This window comes from Neovison vison, chromosome 2 (genome assembly GCF_020171115.1).
Source record: "Neovison vison isolate M4711 chromosome 2, ASM_NN_V1, whole genome shotgun sequence".
Taxonomy (NCBI): domain Eukaryota; kingdom Metazoa; phylum Chordata; class Mammalia; order Carnivora; family Mustelidae; genus Neogale; species Neogale vison.
Genome location: NC_058092.1, coordinates 170,732,499 through 170,751,601, shown reverse-complemented (window position 1 = coordinate 170,751,601; position 19,103 = coordinate 170,732,499). Strand labels below are relative to the sequence as shown.

At 39.2% G+C, this 19,103-nt stretch overlaps 1 pseudogene; it reads left to right on the top strand.

The window, feature by feature from the left end:
* Window positions 1–9,223: 9,223 nt before the first annotated feature.
* Window positions 9,224–18,719, top strand: LOC122899240 (annotated as a pseudogene).
* The last annotated feature ends 384 nt before the right edge of the window (window positions 18,720–19,103 follow it).

The window sequence follows — 19,103 nt, the reverse complement described above, 5'->3', positions numbered from 1 at the left end:
AATACTCACACATTCCCATTCCAAGGACACGTACACTGTGTGTTCTGTCACCAGAGCCAGAATGCTTTTGCTCAGAGTCAACTATTTATAGAAGAGCAATTTTTTTTCTTTCCTGGGGAGACTGATCCACCGCAGTGGATCTGGTTTGATACAAACAACACTAGGCTCCTGGTCAGAAGCGGTCTTAGGAAGTTTTCCATAGGCTGTGAGGTTATTGCTGTTCTCTGCCCCAACATGCTATCCTTAGACAAATCTCTGATGATTCTCCTCTCTTCCTCATACAGAACTGCCCCCAATACCAAGCATCTTTACTAGGAACTGAAACTGCAAGTCAGCATGTACACCGTTGTGATTGTGAATGGCAGTGAGCTTACGGAAGTGAAGCTTGTCTCGTATGCCTGTGTCTTCCCAGGATTTCTGGCGTGGCTCTTCGGGCAACGCTGCCTGTCTTGGACTAGACTTAAGATTTAGCAGCTCTGAGGCATGACTGCCCATCTGATCCCACCTCTGTATAAATCTCAAAGATGCCACATAAACTCTATCTTAGATCATACTGAAAACGTCAAAGTGTGATGAGAATCCATTCAGTGTTACTTTGGCTGGTGTGAGTATTGACAAAGGGGAAGAAATTCGGTTTACATAGATAATACACTTGGGACAGCAAAAGGCCATGCTTTGCCTGATTTCCCTAGAATAACCGAGGGCCGGCATCTTCTCCTTCCTCTACAAGGTGAATCAGGCAGTGGGGACATGTTTTCAAAGCATCAGAATGGCTGGGTGGGGGGGCAGATCTTTTTCACTCCTGAATCCAAATGATACTTACTTTTTTTATTATGTTCAGTTAGTCACTGTATAGTAAACCATTACTCTTTGATGCAGTGATCAATAATTCATCTGTTGCATGTAACACTCAGTGCTCATCACAGCACATGCCTCCTCAAACCCATTACCTGGCTGGCTACTCCCTCTCTCCATCCTCCTCCCCTGTGAGAACTTCAGTTCGCTTCCCCAGGTCCAGAGTCCTTCATGGTTCCTCTCCCTCTCTGATTCCTCCCCCTTCACATTGCCCTCCCTTCCCCGTCATCATCCGTGCTATTCCTTGTGTTCCACTAGAGGGGATTGTGCTAAGTAAAACTTAATTTTTATGTGAGTTTGATTCCTGTGTGTGTAATCCCCTGTAATCCCCGAGTTTGCATCCCCTTGAGTGTGTAACATTCATCAGATGAACTGTTGCAGGCAGATGTGGTTCCTCTGATACAAAGGAAATTTCTAGAAATTTCAAGTCCAGTTCAGGCATTTCTCTCATTTTATATACACATGATGCATGTTGCATTAGAGAGCTCTTGGTGACACAAGAAGCAGAAAGAAAACCCAAGAGAAGATAGTTTATTTCATACCATGTGCTTGTCCAGATACACTCCTTTTACTTAACAGTGTTAAATAAATAATTTCATTGGCTAATTTTAAACTCCATTAAAATTTTAAACTGAAAATTTCTAGGCTTGCTTACCTATTTGAAGTTTCTCCTATCTTGAATTATATGCTCTAGAGAAAACTCAGACTGCATGTTTAAAAATAAAAAAATATTCAATTCTGACAAGTTTAACGTGTTCAATCTTAATTTTCTTATTTTATTCATCATTGAGGGGCCATTAATACAAGCTTTCTAAATTTTTAATGTGAAATCTTATAATCACTATCTTTTAGTAAACTAGAAAGGAGATGATCTGATTTTCATACATAAATTAATCTATAAATGAGAAACAAAAATATTAAAAAATTGAAGAGTAGTTTGAAAATCAGATTCAACTGTTAGTAACCAGTACATTTATTTATTTATTTTAGATTTTATTTATTTGACAGAGATAGAGATCACAAGTAGGCAAAGAGATAGGCAGAGAGAGAGGAGGAAGTAGGCTCCCTGCTGAGCAGAAATGCAGATGCGGGTCTCCATCCCAGGATCCTGGGATCATGACCTGAGCTGAAGGCAGAGGCTTTAACCCACTGAGCCACCCAGGTGTCCCTAACCGGTAAGTTTAATGGATAGCTTAAGTCAGATATAACAAGTCCTTAAACAAGTTTAGAGTATTTTATTTATTTTTTATTTTTTATGTTTTAAAGATTTTATTTATTTATTTGACAGAGACACAGCGAGAAAGGGAACACAAGCAAGGGGAGTGGGAGAGGGAGAAGCAGGCTTCCCGCCAAGTAGGGAGCCCAATTTAGGGCTCAATCCCAGGACCCTAGGATCATGACTTGAGCCGAAGACAGATGCTTAATGACTAAGCCACCCAGGCACCCCAGATTTAGAATATTTTAAAGTTAAAACCATAATATTTTGCACATTGAAGTACACACAAACATATTTTTATTTTTTTAAATTTGATAGCTTGAGCACAAGCAGGGGGAGGGGCAGAGACAGAGGGAGAAGCAGACCATCCACTGAGCAGGGATTCCCAATGTGGGACTCAGTCACAGGATCCTGGGATCATGACCTAAGCTGAAGGCAGACGCTTAACTGACTGAGCTCCCCAGAAGCCCCTACATGCACATTTTTAAATGAAAATAGTCCCAATCATTTGTAGCCTCTAAAACAAAGTAATGGCTAAATAAGCATTTTTAAAATTTGGTTAGCTTATTAGTGTTTTATAAAGATCTTTGCAAGTGCTTTTTTTAGTTGTTGCTGCTTATTCATATTACATCATTTAGGGAACTGAAACTTAAGCAATTTGTTTTAGGACTGACAAGTATATGGGGAGCATCAATCAAATCAACTTTCCAATACACTATACATACTGCTATCCATAGATGAGCACATCTGTAGAGATAGTCATTTGATTTTTTTGAAATACAATGTAGCACAATCCAATCATAACACATTAATCCCTCTCCTTACCATTACTTCTTCAACCCTACTACAGTTTGTTTTCCTTCTTATAACATGTTGTATTTTTTAATTTTCTATGGGAAAATGTAGTTTAAAAGATAAAAGGTTAGGGAGTGAGACCTCTAATTCCAGCCCTCCAACCTATGGTCTCAAATCATTTTTGCCTTGATTCAGTTTTTCCTAAATTACATAAAATAAAGGAGTGGGACTAGCATTAGAGACTCCTAGTCCTGGCTGTGTATTAAAATATGGGCGGAGTGGGGTTGAGAGGCACTTGTGTAATAATGGCATGGTGGTTATTTAAGAAAAAACAAAAAAATCTTAGGGCACCTGGGTGGCTCAGTCAGTTAAACGTCTGCCTTTTGTGTCAGGTCATGATCCTCAGGGTCCTGGGATTGAGTCTAGCATCCAGCTCCCTGCTTCACGGGAAGTCTTCACTCCCCCACTCTCTCTGTGTCAAATAAATAAATGAAATCTTTAAAAAAAAAAAAAGAAAGAAAGAAAGATAGAAAAGAAAGATTAGAGGTACATGTAAAATTTTTTTTTTTAAGATTTATTTTAAAGGGAGAGAGAGAGCATTTGTAGGGAGAGGGGCAGACCGAGGGAAAGAGAGAATCTCAAGCAGACTCCACACTGAACATGGAACCCAACAGGGGGCTCAGTCTCACGACCCCAAGATCAAGACCTGAGGTGAAACCATGAATCAGACGCTTAACAGAGTGAGCCAACCAGGTGCCCAGTATGTGAATTCTTTATGAAGGAAATCACATCTGAGATTTGCTTTCAAATAGTCTCAAGAAAGACAGAAGGAAAAAAAAAATGAAGGAAAACAGAAGGACAAGAAAAGTGAAGGAAATGAGAAAATGAAATTGTGTGTAATAAATAAAACAAGATGGTCCATACTGCTGACATTGGTAAATTAACATATGGGGTTCATTCTCCATTTTCATAAGGTTGCCAGGTTCAATTACAAACCAACCAAAGAGGGTGCCTGGGTGGTCAGTGGGTTAAAGCTTCTGCCTTTGGCTCGGGTCATGATCTCAGGGTCCTGGGATCAAGTCCCACATTGGGTTCTCTGCTCAGCAGGGAGCCTGCTTCCTCCTCTCTCTCTGCTTGCCTTTCTGCCTACTTGTGATCTCTGTCTGTCAAATCAATACATAAAATCTTTAAAAAACCACCACAACAACAAAAGTTCAGGCTCCAGTTCTTCGAGTTCTAGAGATTGTAACTCAGCGCTCCCTGGTTTCAAGTGTGGTGTCCAGGCCACCGACACCACCTGGACACTTCGTTGAAATAGAAATAATGGGGATCTACTCCAGATCTACTAAATCTGAAACCCTGATGTTGGGACCCAGTGAGTAGTGTTTAAAAACAAAAAAATCCATATGACGGTGCATTAACTTGAGAACCACGCGTAATCTCCCAGAGTGGTATTGTATTTTAGTCCTAAAGGTTATCTAATATGCAGGTAGCAGTAAGAACCCCTGGTCAAGGTGATCTCTGAACATAAGGGCCGTAAAATCTCATTTTAAAAGAAAAGCTGAAATTCGATAAAAACTAGAATATCCACCTTACTTCTGGATTTGTTTTTGCTGTGTGCCATAGATTACTCAAACAAAAATAAGGAAAATAATTTTCATTGAAGATTAAATAAGCATATAAAACTTCAGTGCCTGATCTAGGAGCTAAATAAATGTTAATTTTTATTTTAGCTTGTTGCTCATTTATATTACTTTGCAAATGTCCTCTGTAAATTTTACTATTAAAAAGGTTATAAAAACTACTTCTTAGAAAAACTCTATTTTGTACTTTCTAATATGACTAATACTAATAACCGAAACATTGCTTAATAAAATACATTAATATTTTCCATGAATATTAACTGCTAAATAACAGTAGGTCTTTGATCACATTACTTGGCATACACACATCAACATTTATTTCCTTCATGACTGTTTGTGAAGAGTGTCAAGACAGTTGGAAGGACCTTGTTCCCTGTTATGCAGGAAAGAGCCGAATTTAAGCAAAACTGTTGTATCTTGGTGAGGAATTCCATAATTACCTAAGTGGATTCACTTCTGTACTGAGTCATGGATCAATATCTATTTCAAAATATTTTAGGTATCTTACATTTACTTACAGTATCTGTCTCTAATGTAGGGTGATAGGAACTCCTAGTTTAGCCAAAGACTACATTTTGATGATTAACATTTTAATGTTTTTTTCAGGTAAGTAGAGGATTCACTTGTCCAGTTGTCACGTTTCCTATTTTACATGGACTTTTAGTCTGTCAGTAACCAGATGTAAACCATTAAACTGTGGATGTTTTTAAGTTTCTTCGTCTGTAATATGAATGTTCGGCTGTGTCACTCTAAAACCTAAATGTTCAATTATTTCAATGAGAAGACACCTGCTGTTTTTTTTTTTTTTTGTCAGTATGTCCACAACTAGTTTTATAACCTTTGATAAGTCATGTAAGCTTCAATTCTCACATATGTAAAAGGGGGCATGAACCTAAAGATCCCTGAAGTCTTTTTCAAGTTTGTGAGTCTGTGTGTATGTCCATCCACAGACTTTAAGAGAGAATTACAGAATCTTATAAGCACATAATTTGGAAAGGATAGTGGTTCGTGGGAGCCAGGTTTCTCTCCGCTGCTGTGAGAGCTTTGAGGTAAGTGGAGAGAGGAGACTAGAGTGATCTCTGCATGAGCTCGTGTTCAGCTCAGTATGGATCTGGTTGGACGCCAGTTATACACGCAGACCTTAGTGAGCTCACACACAGTTCTTTGTTCACATAGTGAGGAGAGGCTGGAAGCCCCCAGACTCCACAGCGGTATACGTACTTGGTTTCTAATGCCATTTTCCTATGAAAGCTATTTCCTTGGGGAAATAGCTGGTTCTAGGACTCAGGCAAGAAATGCGTAACATGAACTTGTAACCTCTGATTTTTCCAGAAAGTCAGGAACTCCTAAAGGCAAAGCCCCCAATCATGGGGTTATGCCACATGGACTCAGGAGTTTCTTGAAAGAGCTGCTGATGACCAAATACAGAGCAATAGGAAGAACACAGTAGAGTAGTACTAGAGTGTGTGACCCAAAGTATAAAATATCCTTATGCCCATGCTGATACAAAGAAATGACTGAATAAGTAGTGGGGGAGAGGACAGACCTCTCCTGGAGAAGAATCACAAGTAATTCATAGAAATACTGCAGTGTCCAGAGGAGGGGCATTATTCCCCGCTCATGAAGTGTGGGCTCCAAAAAGGACTGTATGAAAAGGGTAGCAAGATACATCTACAGAGTATAACCTGAAGAACAGTTTCTGAGCCAAATGACCATGATCAACATCAGGAAGTCATGTTGACAGTGTGTACCTTTGATACACAGGAAGCGTTACCACCGTGATCTTCCTCCCCCAAACCAGTCATCAGTCATCCCAGTCGAACCATGGAAAACCATTTCTGTAGTCCCAGTTGAGGAGCAATCTATGAAATACCTGACCCGTCTACTTCAAATGGCCAACGTCATCAAAAACAATTTGAGAAGCTATCATATCTGAAAGCTCAGGGGATGTGACAACAACTATGAGGTATCCTGGATGGCCTGTTGAAGTGGTAAAGCCACACAGTGGGCCCAGGGTACAAGCTAGGAAGTCTGAATACAGTATGAATTTAAGATTAAAAGAGCAGGGGAACCTGGGTGGCTCAGTTGGTTAAACATCTGTCTTCGGCTCAGGTCATCAGGCTCCCTGCTCAGCATGGAGTGGACTTCTCCTTCTGACCTCTCCCCTCTCATGCTCTCTGTCTCTCTCTCTCTCTCTGTCTCAAATAAAATAAATCTTAACAAAGTAAGGTTAAAAGTATACATAGGTATTGATTCATGTGTTGTGACAAATGAACCAGAAGGTAGGATTTTAATAATTGAAAAATGGGTGTGGAGTATGTGGAAACTCTGTAATCTGTTCCCAATATTTAGGAAAATCTAAAAATATTCTGGGACACCTGGGTGGCTCACTTGGTTAAGCATCTGACATCTGCTCAAGTCATGATCCCAGGTTCCTGGGATCCCTTCCTGGGTCAGACTCCCTGCTCAGGGGGAAGTCTGCTTCTCCTTCTGCCCCTCCTCCCACTCGTTCTCTCAGTGTGTGTTTGTCTCTCTCTGTTAAGATCTTTAAAAATATTCCAAAGTTAAACTTTTTTAAAGAATTTAATATTATAAAAGTAACTACTAAATCTGGATTTGTAATGTATTCAACATTACAAATTGGTATTTGCAAGATACCAAAATCTTACAAATTGGCATTTGCAAGATACCAAAATTTCTTCTGGTTGTTTATTTTTATATTTTTTCACAGAGACATTATTTTTGGGTATTTAAACTTATACCAAACTTCAAAGCCAGGATGTTAGTACTCTTTCAGATACTGGCTTCGAGATATGAAGGGGGGTGGCTGAAAATTACAGTTCAGTGTTTAAGAGGCTTTGTAGGTATTTTGATAATACGTTTCTCTCAGAAACACAAGACAAATGAGGCCAAAATTGTCCCTCTAGGATTGCAGAGACATTGGGAATCTGGTTTAATAGGAGATGTGTATGGGTTTTGAACACTGTCTGCAAGGATGTCTCATTTCTATTTTTAACTTCACTCATGACTGTGTTATCTTTCCATTTGGCTTTTATTAACCATGATCTCCATGCTTCGGAGGAGGGACACTGTTGTAAATTAGCAACTGCAAAGATAATGCTAAACTGTACGTAGATAATTGAGTATTAAGCAAGAATATTATATTCTAAGGATAAGTTATTTTTTGAAGTGAAAAAAAATAGTGATTTTGCTGGATTGTTTAAAGTGGTAGAGCACAGCTGGTTTGCAGGAATGTTTCCTACACCCTACTTTCCCTTTTCAGCTGACAGCTCTTCAGCTCTCCTCTCTCCCCTCCTCTCCCAGACAGCCTGCTGACTGTCTTAGTCTCACCTCACCCCTCACTTTCCCTCAGGGAAGCCGAAATGTCAGCTTTGACTCTGAAAAAGATTGATTCACTGTGGGGTGTTCATTTCTCCTTTACACCATTCTTCACTATATTGTTTGGATGTGCATATGCAATTATGTTAACACAACTATGAGAAAGGAAAGTGATCATTATTGTTAGTTGCCTTTTTTCCTAATCCTGTTAAGACTTCTCCCAAAATTATTCACAGAGGGGACTGAACTGATTCCCCTACCTGCCCTCTATTAAACACAACAAAGCAGGATAGCTTGCAAATTTCCAGTGGCTCAGTTCCAAATGATGAGATATTTAAGTGTGATCCATTCCTACAAACTACTTGGCGCTGTTATACCTAATCAGTGAAGTTTAGGGAACAGATCGATATTACTGTAAAAATCAAGTGTACCAGAGTTTATGGTAGAGAAAACTTTCATTTCATTAATTTTGTAGTAAAAGGATAGTTTCTGGGTATGGGCTTTTGATAATCAATATTACGTTCTCCATTAATATCTAGTCTGTTTTAATGAAGAGTCTTTGTGGTGTGCCTGGGTGGCTCAGGTGTTAAGTGTCTGTTTTGGGATAGAGTCCCCCATCCCTGGTTTCCTGCTCAGTGGGGAGTCTGCTTCCCCCTCTCCCTCTGCACCTCCCCGCTCCACTTGCTTGTGTGTGCACTCACTCTCTCTTCATCTCTGTCAAATAAGATTTTTTAAAAAGTCTTTGTGATTGTACATTCAGAATAACATTCAGGATTTAAATTCTTCTTGTTGACCTGAAAGAATGTCAAAACTTGAATTTGTTTGAAAATCCTATGAAACTTCTTCTGGGTGGATAGAAGATCATTTTATCTGGGGTTTCAATGGAGCCTAGGACAAGCGAAGCCGTCAGTTAGCCTGGAGATAGGCATGTCCAAGGAGAAGTCTCAGAGGAGAGGCCCATGGGAAGGGGTCAAGGGCAGAGTAATAGTGATGAAAATTAAGTCGAGAAATGAAGATCAACTGCCAGAAAAGGATCAGTTTCTAGGAGTTATTAGACATCTGAGTAGAATCCAGTAGAAAAATGTGGCTGAAAAGGAATGTTAAACATTAAGGGGGCGGGTAGTCAAAATTTGTAGGAATTATGCCTTGCAAGAGAGACTGGTATTTGACCTGTTGTTTGTATCAGGAACATCAGGAGAAAATTCTCGTGCCCAAATTATATAAGATAGGAATAAACCATTGCAGTTGTGTCATAGCAGCTCTCTGTTGCACAGAATACTGTTGTTGAGGAAGCAGAAGTGGTCTCGGACACAGAAGCAGGTTGAGTGTTTGGCAATAAAATACTGGAGCCAATGCATTTTAAATGATAGCAGTGATGTGGGAAAGAAGACCTATTCAGTTGCAGTTAGAAAAGGAATACGATGTAAGCCTGGGCCATAGTAACAGCCAAGACTTCACAACTACAAATTCTTTTTATTAAGGAGAACATCAAGTTGTAGTCTGTGACGTTCAAGATTCCCACGATTGTTTCCTCAGTAAATGGGACAAAGTTATAAAGTCTAATGTGAAATAATTCCGTTATATAAAACATTGGAAACCTTACAGAATTAAATTAAAACACACACACACATTTGTTGTTTTTATTTGTTTGTTTTTATGTTTTTTTTCATGTTTATTGTTTTGTTTTCATGTTTGGAAATTTGGTAAATAAATTGCCAATGCTTTTTATAGATACTGTCCCCTAATCAGAATACATTCAAATAAGACTGGTCAGTAGGAGACTTTATGATTTGGGGCAGCTTCATACATCTATAAATACAGAGTCCTTTAACTCTCATGGAATGATGTAGGTTAAAATCAAACTAGCCAGCTGTGTCCTGGATCACAGATGACAGCTAGGGGATGTGTTGTTAGTGTATTCTGATATGTCAAGAATTCTCAGACCTGTCTAAGAGTGGAATTTTCCCATTTAAACAAAGGCTTTTGTGTAGCTGCAATGTATAAAATAGATAAAAGTGGAATGTTTTGATTAAAGCTGGTGAGGGTAAGAGGTAGAACTTTGCCTCCCCATCAGACTCTGCAGTGATAGCAAGTAACTGGGGGACTCTGGGGTTCTCTGGTATATAACTACACAACCTCCAGGTCCCCAAATACTGCATTTGTGTTATTACTATTAGTTATTCTGTTGCATGTCATGTGGAAGCCCTTGGGAAATCATTGAATTTCTCCCCACCCCACTAATTTTAGAGAGGAATAATAGTACATGGTAAAAATACACATCTAAATAAATGGGAAAAATTATATAAAAATGAAGCTGCTGCACATATTATTTCCCAGTTGTATTTCCCAGGTATATTTTTATTTATGAACCTTTCCAAAAATATTCCATGCACATGCCTGTGCTCATATGTGCATATACACAGTCCATGCCCCTTTTTTTTATATGAATGAGAAAGTAAAAAGCATACTGACTTGCACTTTGCATTATGCACCTAAGAAGAAATATTAGAACTCTCTCTGTATTTGAGCATATACTTATATCTATTAAATATTGCATAAAATTTCAATATTTGAAAGTTAATATTTTACCAATCATTAACAGACTGTCCATATTTAGACTGAAATATTTATTATGGTGATTTAATGACCATCTTTACAGAAATATCTGTGAATGTGTGCAGTTATGCAGGATGGTGTCTTAGAGGTGTATGCTGGAGAGTTACTGCAGAAATGCCCCTAGTGAGCCATGGAGAAAGACAGGGATGGTACCTTTACCTCTCTCCAGCATATGCCGGGTCATGTCATCAAATCTATTTTATCTCTGCCAGAGATCTGGAAACACTGCATCATTTTTTTTTAATTTTAAGTTGCATTCTCAGCTAGTAGACTGAGCCATATTTTCATATATTTCAAAGCCATTTCACTAATGTATTTCTGAACTGTGTATTTATGTCAGTATTCCAATTTCTAATGAATTTATAAGAACCTTTCAAATATTAAGGGGACTATTCCTTTTTATATGGTTTAGAAAAAGGTCCAATGTTTTTTTTTTTTTTTAAATCATACTTCTAGGTTCATGTCTAACATTTTCTTTTATGGTTTCTGATTTTATTCTAAGAACTAATTGTGAGTTTTTATTAACATCAGAAATTTTTTATCTTATCTACTGGCCCAGATAAAATGAACCATTGAAAGAATTTTTGTTTGTTTCTAGGAGAACAAGACATACCTTGAGTAATAATGTTTCGTCCCTTTCAAGAATGAGAGATATATAGTCTTTTATTTTTCTTTCTTGATTTCTGGCTGTTGTGAGCTTCATGGTCGAGTTTAATAGTCAAATTTGTGTTTCCTGTTGTTTTTAGTATATTTTATCCTCCATTTTATAATACACTTCTCACTATAAATTCATAGTTTATCAGGCAACTTGAAAATAATGCTATTTTATGTGTTTTTTGTAGATTTAGATCTGTATGTAGGAAAGCATGTGTGTGTCTGTGCGTGTGACAGTTGGCGGGGGTGGGGGGAGTAAGGGGGACAGAGAATGTGTTCCAGGCAGCCATGAAGTTACTAACTGAGACAGAAATTTTAAGAATTTTGTCTTTCTTGTACTTAGAAGCACTTGTATCCTGGTTTATCTACTTCAACATAATAAACTGCCACAGAATAACGGTATGGGATCATTTATGAATTGGGGGGTTGTGGGCAGAAGTAGACTGTTGTCTGTGTGGTCCTTTGTGTACCTGGAGCTGAAGATGGCACCTTCAATCTTCATGGACCCCTGTCACTTGATCGAGATGCCTGGACTGACGGGAACAGCCCTCTCCATGTGATCTCTTCAGGTGACCAACTTGACCTCCTCCCCAGCCTGATAATTTTAGAAAAGTTGGATTTCTTACATGATGGCTTAGAATTCCAAAACAATCTGAGAGAGAAGACCTAGACCTTGATTCTCAATGAAAGGGCCATCAGAGGACTGGGGGCCATCTTTATTCTTTTTTTATTTTTTAATTTTTTTATTATTTTTTAAAGATTTTTATTTATTTATTTGACAGACATCACGAGCAGGCAGAGAGGCAGGCAGAGAGAGAAGGAGGGGGAAGCAGGCTCCCTGCCGAGCAGAGAGCCTGATGCGGGGCTTGACCCCAGGACCCTAGGATCATGACCTGAGTTGAAGGCAGAGGCTTTAACCCACTGAGCCATCCGGGCGCCCCTACCATCTTTATTCTTGATGCCAAGTAGTAGGCAGGTATGGCTTGGGATGTTACTTATGACTGCACACACATACACACACACACACACACACACACACACACAAGGATGATCTGTGTTCCACTGCACTGAATGTAACTGAGTGTGCTCTAAAGGCATTTCATACCCTCTACTCCATCTGCTTACATCTGTACTCCATGACTATTACCATTCCCCACCTTTTTTTTTTTTTAACATATTTGGAAGTAGAGTAATTTGTTTTAGGTTAGATATAACCTACTGATATAACTGGAATTTTAATCTGAAGACATCAAAACTTTTTATCCTTGGAATTGCTGGGATGGTGTGATTATTTGAGGGGGAGGCTGGGCAGGGAATATACCTATATGCTCCTTGATTGACAGAATCATAGGAATGTTGAATATGGCAGATATTAATGAATTATTTTAACCTCATTTTTTCACTAAAAAGAAACAGGTTTTCAGGAAAATTAGACCTGTGGTGCTACAAAGGTTAGCGGTTGCAGTTGGACAGACACAACTCATAGTCTTGGCTCTGTTCTTTCTCACTGTGAGCCTCTGATCACTGGCAGCTTCCGTTTCTCTGTCTGTTGCAGCCTAAAAACCTGCCCCAAAGCTTAGAGGCTTCAAACAACAAAGGTTTATTATGTCTGTGAACTGTGTGGGATACCTGGGAGGTTTTGCTACCAATCTCACTTAAATTTGCTCAGAAACTGCTTGTTTGCCTGAGCCCGAGCTCAGCTGGGACAGCTGAACTGCCTGGAATGTTTCTGCAAGTGGTTTTCCATTGCAAGCTTCCTCACTGCTTAGCATGCTTGGGGTCCTGGGGAGGACAAGGCAGAAGTTGCATTCCTGTTGAAATTAGGCCCTGGGATTCACAGTGTTATTACTTCTCCCACCATCTACTGAAAAAACACCAGATTCAAGGTGGGCAACATAGGCTTCTCTTCTTGGTGGCAGCAGCTGCAAATATATAGCCCTGTTGCATCTTGCAACCATCCCTAGTAGACCCCAAAATGTCATAACGAAAAAGAATACACATGGGGCGCCTGGGGGCTCAGTGGGTTAAGCCTCTGCCTTCAGCTCAGGTCATGATCTCAGGGTCCTGGGATCCATCCCCACATTGGGCTCTCTGCTCAGCAAGGAGCCTGCTTCCCCCCCACCTCTGCCTGCCTCTCTGCCTACTTGTGATCTCTCTCTCTCTCTCCGTTAAATAAATAAATAAAATCTTAAAAAAAAAAGAAAAAGAATACACATAAAACATCAAATGCAGTACCTAGATTTTCAGTCTGTTTTCAAGAAATAACTTTTGCTGTTTGGGGCATTACAATTGTTATTTTTTTTGAGGACTTCTCAATGACTCATTATTGACAAATTCAGTTGGTAATCAGGTTCTGAGAGCCACAGTTGTATTCGGACAGTGGCTCTGGCTGGTACCTGTTTCAGATGCTTCTTTAAAGCAGAGGAGAAGGGAGTTGAGGAAAATTGGAAGGGGAGATGAACCATGAGAAACTTTGGACTCTGAAAAACAATCTGAGGGTTTTGAAGGGATGGGGGGTGGGAGGTTGGGGGAGCCAAGTGGTGGGTATTATGGAGGGCCTGTATTGCATGGAGCACTGGGTGTGGTGCATAAACAATGAATTCTGTGACGCTGAAAAGAAATAAATAAAAAAGTAAAATAAAATAAAGTTAAATGTAATTCAGTATTGGGCTGGACTGCTCCCTCCCCTGTTCCCACCCCTTAGATTCCCCATCTGCCTTATTCCTTGGTTTTCTGTCCAGCAAATACCCTCACCTCACATAAGTACATACTCATTAGTCTTCTCTCACTACTAGACTGTGATCTTCAAGAGATGAGCCACTATGTATACTTTCTTTCCTTCCAGAACTGGGGGCTTTTTGTTACTGATAGGTAACAAGAGTTCTATACATGGTGGGTGAAGGGATGCAGGAATGAATGAAACCACCTGTTGCAAAGCCCACACCATGTTAGCCAGGAGTGGCAGGAGCAATTGAGCATGACTGACATGGATTCCCTTGGAAAACTGAATTAAAACTTGTTTAACCTCAGTAGCTTTCTGAATATTGGGTTTTCTTTGGCTGGCATGTATATTTCAGAGAGCCCTCCCCACCCCCAAGTGGGGGGAGGCACCTACTGAACAACTCATCATTCCTATGTGAGTATTTTAAACATTCCTGGGGCGCCTGAGTGGCTCAGTGGGTTAAAGCCTCTGCCTTTGGCTTGGGTCATGATCCCAGGGTCCTGGGATCGAGCCCTGTGTCAGGCTCTCTGCTCAGCAGGGAGCCTGCTTCCTCCTCTCTCTCTGCCTGCCTCTCTGCCTACACTCTCTCTGTCAAATAAATAAAATCTTTAAAAAAAATTTAAACATTCCTGAAATAAGTCAAATTCATCATAACCTCAGATACCTTTCTCTTTTTTTAAACATAGTATTTTTTTTAGCTCTTGACTCACTGTCAACATGGATTATGTTCAAGAAATTCTACCAATCACAAGAGGCCTTTTGAGGTCCCTCTGAAATCCTGTAATGACTGGTTTCTCTTTACATACTTGTTTAAGGAGTCCAATTTGGAGTGATTGTTTAAAAGCATCTATGAATAATGATACTACCTTATAAAAGGCTTTTTTTTTTTAATGTTGCAGTTAATACAGAAAGCAGGGTGGATTCCTTTGCTTGAAATCCAGAGTAAAAACTTAAGATGCTTCACAGTTACCTAAGATGATTATTTTAACAAGTCATTCGCAGTGGGAAATGCTACTTTACTAAAGCTTTAGATGGGACAAAATGACAACACAGAATATGAGATTTCAAGACAAATATTGTATGAATACCCATTTAATCTCACTTTTTATTAGTTTAGCTGATACAAGTGAAGATAATTGTTCTCAGTAGCATTAAGTCTTTTAATGTTAATTAGGCCTTTTAATTAAGAAACATTAAAACTTTTAAAGTAAAGAATACAATGTAAATATATGCTTTGTTCATGCCTTTTTTTTTTTTTTTCCTAAAGAGTCTGGAGGGTTCTTTCAAAGTAAAAATGTCTTTAGAGACCACTTCTCTGCGTAGGTATTATCCAAAAACCGTCTTTTTTTCCCACATATAAATTTATTTGTCTGGATTTGAAAATAGGAAAATGAGGAAGGTAGAAGCGATAGACTCATGTGCATTTTTCAGGCAGAACTGATGAGATGAGGCTCAGAGAATTTTCTGTCACACATGCAAGTTGCACAGCTGGTGTGTGGCTGAACGGAGACGAGAATGTGGGTGGTCAGCCTTTACTCCAAGGCCTATCCTTCTGAACCACAGACTCTACAGGCTCAATACTCATGATCTGAGGCTTCATAAAATCCCCACAAGAATCCTATCAAGTAGGAGCTATTGGCCTCATTTTTCAGATGGCAGGCTTGAGGTTAAAAGGGGGCACATAGCTTGCTCTAAGTCCTAGAGCTGAGGAGTTGCAGAGTGGGCAATTGAACCCAAGTTTATCTGCGTCTGTGATAAATGAGCTCTCCTTCCTGCTCCTTAACCTTCCTGGGTATGTTACCTGGTACTCACTTCATTAGCGTTTTTGGGAGCTTACCAAAACCAGTGTTGCACCAAGATTAAGGGTTTGAACAGGTATGGAGTTGTGTATGCTCTGTCCATATATCACCCTTACCCCTCCAATTAGCCATCTCCCTCTCTCTTTCCTGGTTTTCGTGGTTTTGTTTTTAAACTTTTTTAACCTCTGTACCAACTGGTACCAAATGGAAGATATTGATGTGCTGTGGTGCAGTTTGCTCTTTCCCAAGTTCAAGGTGCTCACATTTTTATTCTGAATGAAATTCTCTCATTGATTTTTCAAATCCCATAAAGTAGAAAGCCTAGGACAGTGTGAGAATTCACCACTGGGAGTGATGACTTTAAAATGATTTGTGACTGTTCTTCAAACAGAACAGAGGGGGTTAGGAATTATTTCCTGTAAGGATGATGCTGATTTTCATCTTTTTAAAAATCTTGCCAGAATACAAGCTATAGTCATTCTTCACAAGCCAAAATACCTTTGTCATATATATGGGTGCTAAGACTCTTTTTTAAATCATCTTTCTGAGAGCTTATTTGGCCAAGAATTAGAAATAGACGACATATGTGAATAATTGGCCATTGGTTCCAGTGACTCAGTTTGGATTCATTAAAGACAGAATGAAATAGAATTCCCCAAAGTTCTGTTTTGGGGATCATGGATTGAATTAGCATAGAGCTTGAAATAACTGGTTTCCTTTCAGGTAGAGAATCTAGTTCTTATATTTTTCTCCATCTACATTCCTTGATATATTAAGTGGTTAAATGTCACTTTAATTATGCTGGGACTGATAATTAATTCCAATGTCAACACATTAATTCTCTGACATTGAATTAGAAATAAGATGAAATTTGTTAAGAGCTTTTAGTATAAGAATACATCTGAAGGATGGTTAAGGCTCAAGGTCATGGACCTAAAGGGGAATGATGACTAGGGCACCTCATGACCAAGAGATCATATTTAACTTAAATCATTACATAGTTACCATATATGGGCCTTTAAACAGTTTAACTGAAAATACTTAAAAACTAAGGTTGTTTGTGTTTAGGAAAATGCAATAGTATAGGAAAAAATGCTTATAAGCTGTGAAGTACAGCCTGTAACCTTTCTTGAGTCACTGTATTTTACATACAATATTATTTGCCTACCCGTTCACTTTCTGTGAATGTGCAGATTCTTTTTCTATCATGTAATTCTTTGACCCACTTGAGCTTCATCATAAGAGCATATGTTACAAATTTCCTACAGTAAAGGTAATTTCCACTTAGGATTTCAGGTGGTTGTTAAGTCTGAATGTGTATCCTTTTCAGAAGTCTTTGATCCACAGTGGGTGTACCACATATCCAGCCATGAAGAGGAGATTGCCAAAATCTCCTCTGGTCCAAATATTAATTCCATTTACCTTTTAACACAATATCACAAAAAATACTTCTACCCTTAGAGGTTGAAATAATTGCTCAGGGAAGACCAGCTTCCAGAGTGTCTTCTGGCAGGTGCTGGGCTGCTCCTTATTATGGGGCCCATTCATCTCTTTAGAAAACCACAAAAATCTTTTTTTTTTTTTTTTTTTGGCCATTTATGACAGGGGTTTAGATGTGTAGCAGCTGACTGGGGGTCCTGGGAGATCTTGCTCTTTGGTGCAGTAAACTTTACACGTACTGACCTCCTACTGGTGTGATGTAGTTCCCCTAATGGTAGGGCTTTCCCTGCCGATACCCACTTGACCTTGTTTGATTGTTTTAGCTTCATGAATGTTTGATAAGTTCCCCGGTGATGATGAGGAAATGGTCTATTCACTGGATTTGAAAGATTAAGCTTCATGAATGTTTGATAAGTTCCCCGGTGATGATGAGGAAATGGTCTATTCACTGGATTTGAAAGATTAAGGTCTAGAGCTCCCCATGGGGGGGAGCTCTCCTTATGTTAAAAGAAAGAACGTTTTGGGGCGCCTGGGTGGCTCAGTGGGTTAAGGCCACTGCCTTCGGCTCAGGTCATGATCCGAGGGCCTGGGATCGAGCCCCGCGTCGGGCTCTCGGCTCCGCGGGAAGCCTGCTTCCTCCCCTCTCCCTCTCTGCCTGCCTCTCTGCCTACTTGTGATTCCTCTCTCTCCGTCAAATAAATAAAATCTTTAAAAAAAAAAAAAGACCGTTTTTTTAACGTTTTTTAAGTATACTCGTTTTTTAATCCTTGCAAGATACACACAGGAAGATTATCAGTTGGTTCTTTCTTTTAACTCATTCAGGATGCTTTCTATTTGGAGTCAGCCTTTTGCTTCTGTCTTTGAAGCTGCTAGTTAAGTTGGCGTCGAGAGCATGCCATAGTTCCTAGTTGAAGCTTGTGTAGAATTCCTCTAGGACTTACAATATCTTCTTTTCCTGAATGAATCCATTTGCTTGGCCAATCTAGCAGGAAAATCTGCTCTTTGTATTACATATATGCTAATTGAAATGAATAATTATTTTGCTGTAGACACTGCCTCTGTCAAAGCCATAGCTCTGATGACGTTTGGCACCCTGTATCCAGTGAGTGCGTCCAGTGACCAAGTGTCCCACCAGATACCACTCCATGTTATTGGTCAGTTGGACAAACTTATAATAGAAGGATCTACCTTGGATGGAGTTTTAGAAGTTTGAGATAAGCATTTGTAGACCCTCGGTTTTGGCTCATTGGCTGGATCAGAGCATGGGAAGAATTTGATGAGATGCAAATGAACACATACTTCTTGCTCATGTGACCACCAGGCTGTACACTCTAGTGTCGACTTTGTGTAAATTCTCAGGGATGATTGGATTACACTTATTGCAGCCAATGTCGTACACTTTTCAGATCATCATGTAATTCCAGTGCCTCCTTTAAAGGGTATTAATGATTTAAACCCTGTCACATTGACTCCAGCTAGACCCAGTAGTCCACCTCCAGAGTGTTCATTTAACACTCCTGGAAAAACATGAGCCCTGTAATTCAGCTAAACACCCAAGACTTTATGGTTTGGGTGTTAATCATGGACACTCAATTTACAGTAGTAGGCTTGATCAAGGACTTGGGAGTTATAGGATTTAGGACTGGTTTTAAAAAATTGTCAGGTAGATCTGGTAATAACAATAGTGTTTGACAATGGAGACCAAGATGTACTGTAATTTATTTTTATGAGAAATGTTGACTCCTTGACTTTCAATTTAGAAATGCAACTGTCCATTGACTAATCATTTACTCAAAATGTTCAAGAACACATTACATGAAACTGAGGAAACTATATTTTTGTGAAATATATTTGGGGCTCTGAGAACTTTTCTAAATGTTACAGGGTTTAAATAGGCTTCCCTTAGAAAAAGTGTTTCTCTAAATTTGTATTTTGCTCTTTTTGTTTTTGTAGTTGACTGCAGTGTGATAGATGTTATCTAGATAAGAGAACCACTTTTTAGAGCAGGTCTATTACATTATTAA